This window comes from Populus euphratica, unplaced genomic scaffold (genome assembly GCF_000495115.2).
Source record: "Populus euphratica unplaced genomic scaffold, PopEup_1.0 scaffold172.1, whole genome shotgun sequence".
Classification (NCBI taxonomy): Eukaryota; Viridiplantae; Streptophyta; class Magnoliopsida; order Malpighiales; family Salicaceae; genus Populus; species Populus euphratica.
This window is the reverse complement of record NW_011499920.1, coordinates 283,946-289,207: the sequence shown is the minus strand read 5'-3', so window position 1 is coordinate 289,207 and position 5,262 is coordinate 283,946. Positions and strand designations below refer to the sequence as shown.

At 31.4% G+C, this 5,262-nt stretch overlaps 1 pseudogene; it reads right to left on the bottom strand.

Annotated features, from left to right (window-relative positions):
• Positions 1–3,018: 3,018 nt before the first annotated feature.
• Positions 3,019–5,262, bottom strand: part of LOC105135037 (subtilisin-like protease SBT3.3) — a 6,196-nt pseudogene continuing 3,952 nt past the window's right edge.

Here is a 5,262-nt window from a genome sequence, read left to right as displayed (position 1 = left end):
AAACCTATCGAAATATTAAAAGAAACTTCATTACTAAAAAGTACATCAATTATTATAAAAACAACCAAATAAAAATAATAAATACATATGTAAAATAAAAGACTTAGTGACAATTTTGATGCACAATCAGTGGAGCCAAATTCAAGGTCTGTTTTCCACACGCATCATCAAGGAAAATTAAGTACCACCTAGGAAGCCAATGTTTGGCCATAGACGACATTGTATGCACCGTTCGAAGCAGGTAAGCTCATCCCACTTGAGTGATGTGTGTATTGTACATATTAATAATTTTTTTAATAACATTTATATATTTATTAAAATACTAAATTGCCTCTCTATGCACTTAATTTTAATAAAATAACTATTATGAAAAGATAAAAAAAACTCTTGATAACCCTTGTAGTAAATTTTGCTTCTAGAGTTATTTTAGTTAATTTGCTGTTCTAAAAATATAAAAAAACTAAAAAGCTTATATATTATAATTTTTATTTTATTTTTAAAAATAATTAAATCATTTTATTGTATAAAAAATAAGAATATTGATTTACCTCTATTCAATTTGGTAATCTCTATTAAATATCCAAAAGATCATTCTGCCTCCAAATCTTCACTTCATTGGGTGATAATCTTGATGGCAAAAACACTAAAATGCATATAGTAAAATACTCGTTCATTTTTAGTTCTTTCTTTAAATTATTGGGATTAGTTATGCCAGCTATTGTACGGACCAGTAGCCCACCCTTTTTTTAGAGAAATAAATAATAATAATCAGAACTTAGGAGTTAGAAAAGCAGTCTTAAAAATATACCGAGAGTTAATGGATTTCATAATTTTCAAAATCAGGAGAACACACTTAGATTTGCTTTTTTTTTTTTTGAAGAATTAATATGCTTGTTTCTTTGATCGTTATACATGAATAAGAGAGGAAACATTATATTTTTAGGAATACAATTAAGAAATTTTATTATATTCAGGAGTAATTAATGATATTATATTAATTATTTTTTAAGCATACTTAAAAGAAAAAAAATAGATATTAAAATCAGGAGAACAAACTTAGATTTGCTTCTTCTTTTTCTAAGAAAAAAAAAACCCTGAAGGTATTCAGGAGTCTGCTTGATTTTTTTAAGAATTAGAATGCTTGTTTCTTTTATTGTTCTAGATGAATTATAGAGGAAACATTATATTTTTTAGGAATAATTTTATAAATTTTTTTATGGTATTCAGAGAGTAATTAGTAATATTATATTAATTATTTTTTGAGTATATTTTAAAGAAAAAAAATAGATATTACTAGGAAAAAAAATTCAAAGTGAAAATGTTTTTATTATTTTTTATCAATCATGAATTTTATCTTTCATTTTTTTGTACTTATTTCTTTTTTTAAAATAAACATGGTAAATAACTAATAAGATATTATAAAATTTTTTAATAAAATATTACTAGTTATTCCATAAATACTATAAAATTATCTTTAACTTAGCTCTTAGATAACTTTTTATATTATTCCATAAATACTATAAAATTATCTTTGCTTAGCTCTTAGATATATTTTTTTAATTATTAAAATTCTATTTTATTCCTTCAGAGTACACATTGCTTGATATACGTTGATATTACATATTTTGAGAAAATGCCTGGAAAGATTATTAAATGATTTAGGTTCTGTTTAATATTACGATGTAATCGAATTTTTGAAAATTTTTTAAAGTTTTGTTAATTTTTAATTAATTAATTTTTTATTTTTTATTTTTTAATGTGCCGATGATTAAAATAAACTTTCAAAAATAAAAAAAATATTATTTTAATATATTTATATAGAAAAAACTTTATAAAACAATTTTTACCGTAATTTTAAACAGGATACACTTTTAAACAGGCTATTAGTACTTGGAAGTTAATTTTTGTAACACTAGCAGAGGCGATGTTCATGCAATTCATTGTATCTGTTGTGGCACTGCACCAAAAAGAGGAGGTAGTTGTTAGTGAAGTCCAAAGCAAAAAATAAGATTGGTTTAATGCAGTCAAAACTCAAAAGAACTTGATGACGTATCAGAATCAGCTTGGAGGGGTGATTTGCTCTCCTTTCAGGATTGATCTGTTCAATGCGATCCATGAAACATCAACAATATTCAGGAGATGGAGCCTTCGTCAACTGGTGGCAACTACAGATTTCATCCTAAAACGTTGGTGTCTAAGAAGTTGCACGCTCCAGTTGCATCCAAGGGAGAGCAGCGACGAACCCTAAAAATCTTTGTTTGATCAAGAGCGTGCAGAATGTTTTTGGCAAGGTATACTTGTCTTGGTGGGTGTTTCGAGAAACCAGTTCCTCGCACGAAAAATCGAACTAGTTCTTTGCGACATCCCTGATCATTGTGAAACACGCAAATGCTATTTCATCTTGAACAAGTGTTTGCTATATCATGGATGTGTAGCTGAGAAAATTTTAGAACGCAAATGCTATTTCATCTTGAACAAGTGGATGTGTAGCTGAGAAAATTTTAGTGATTCTCCATCAGGAGGCAGGAGAGAACCCATCATATGGTGCGTCTGTCCGCTCATTTTAAAAACACAAGATCCTGGTCGATCATTTGACTGAATATCCTCCTGATAAATAACAGAATATGGTTATTTCTACTCTGTTGAGGCATATCAGAAGTCAGGATCGAGCCATTACTGAAAGTTTGCTTAAATTCGAGTTGGGAATTAATTAGCATCAAGATTTTAGAATTTATCTGCTTGAAGAGATGACATTGCTCTAATTCTTTCAGAGAGTCATATTATGCTATGATGCTTATAATACTCGTATAGAATGTTATGTTAAGGATTGTGTTGCTGAAAATTGAACAATCAGTAGAATTCATCAGTGATGATGTAGGATGCGCGCGCGAAGTCCTAGCTACTCTGGAGACCATGGCAGAATACAAAATAAAGGAAACTTTGAACGAACAGAAAGAAGAAACTGTTACTTTATATAGCATAGATGGAATAATGAATGTCATTGGGCAAAAGCATTTCTTAGTTTACAGAAATATAAGGTTGTAAGATTTCTGTTCTGAAAGACAAGGGACTTCTCACAGAATGCACTCCATCAGTCCATGTTATGCTCCCAAAAAAGTACCCTGTGTTCACCTGGTGGGCTGTCGTGACTGTAACAGAGAAGGTGAGCTTTTTAGTTTTACGATCGAAGACTGAGACATTTGGTTTCACTGATACACTGGTGCCAGATGGAGGGTCAATCACAGCTCTATAAATGGAATTGGAGGCTCCTACGTTGGTAATGATTGTGGAGAGAGTAATGGAATTTCTAAGGTTTGGTATGGTCATGGAAGGCAGGTTAACGTCCAAAATGGATGATTCTTCACTAGGGCATACTGTCGATTGTCCTGTGAGCCAAGATATAGCAGTGCTGTTAGATTCCATGGCACAAAGGTAGTTAGTGTAGTCAGCAGTACCCATGTCATCAACAAGACCTGGGTCTGCTGCACCATTTGGATTTGCAATGCCTCCTCCAAAGTCAAATGGATTGGCCAACTTTTGAGGAGATCCCTCAGCAAATATTGGAAAACCTGATGGATGATTCCTCCACGCTGAAACAAGATTTTTGAAGATACACAGTCAGTGAAGCCTGCATGTAGTTCCTTTAAATTGCATCAAATTGAAATGGATAACAAACTAATACCAGTTGTGACAAGTGCAGATCTAATTGCTGCCGGTGACCAATCAGGGTGCATTGCTTTGAGAAGAGCCACTATGCCTGCAACATGGGGAGCTGCCATAGATGTTCCGGAATCCATGACATATCCACCATCCTGCAAGGGAGCTGCCTCTGTAGCTAACATTTTCAAAAAAACCACTAGCTGCAATACTGGCCGTGTGATTCCCATGTCCATTTGCATCTCTCGGGGATAAGAATTCCTGGTTTCCAGATGTGTTGAATGGCTGATCATAATCTGCAACAAATCCATCAGCAAACCAACGAGCTCCAATGATTTTCCTGTTACAAAGGATTTCAGGCTTAAATCGCTTCCCAGATTCACAAAAAGCTTTCCAAGTCGATGGGATTGGTCCAAGTCCTTCATCACTGAAAGCTTTAGACTCGGGCCAAATTCCTGCTTAATCAGAGTACGTCTTCAGAATTCATGTTATGCATAAGCAAGAACACAGAGGAGCAAGAGAGAGAATGAACCTGTATCAAAAACCCCTATGATAACTTTATTATCACGACGTGAATCACGGGTCCGTGACTACTAACATAGGAGCAGTGTTAAAAAAACATCTTACCTAAACTAAACCTCAAAATAGACACATTAAAAGAATAATTTATTCAAAAATATATAACATTTCATAATCTTAAAAAATATTATATTATTTAAAATTGATGAAACCAAAAAGATAGTTTGAAACTCTTCATCAATAATTAAAAAACAAATAATCTATAATACTTATTACATTATCAAAATCCAAACTTAATTAAAACAAGGTAATAGTGGAGCATCTAAAACATCAAATCAACTAAAAGAAAACTCTCGCAAAATAAGCAAGGCATACTTACCAAAATTAAAGAAGCAAAAACACTCAACAAAGTTTACCTGCTAATTAGTGCTTAAAAGTACATTTTTATCGAGGTTTTATATCATTATTTTACACTTAAAGTATCAATAACTCCTTAACTAAAACATGTTTTATAATACAAGTCTGATACCATAAAATACCTTTAATTTATAATAAATATTCATCCTAGATGCAAGCCTATTACATAATTAAAATGATTGATTGATGAATTGAAGTATTGAAATTGAAAGGACAAAGAGATGACAAAACTTATAAAAAAGATGTTGGTGCAGTTCAAACTGGAACACTGTTCGGTAATTGGGTCATATCTAGAGCTATAAATCTTGGATTTAGATCTATTTTATATGGATAAAAAGGTAAAAAATAGACCTACAACTTTCATATGGAGGTCTGGTTTTAATAAGGCTATTTTCAAGTCCAAATTGTAGCAATAATGAAAAAGTATGAATTTATCCTGTAGCCCATACACTATTTAGTGTTCAACTCATATTTTGAGTTCTAGAAGTCCAAATGACCTCAATTGTTTTTTCTAAAAAGCTAAGATAATTTCTTACAATTTTCATGTGGAGTTTTGGTTGAAATTCTAACATTATCAATGACGTTTTATTCAGATAAGATAAGATAAGGATTGTCACTAAATCAAGAATTGGCTACCGACTCATCAATTAGTCATCAAATCCATAGTTT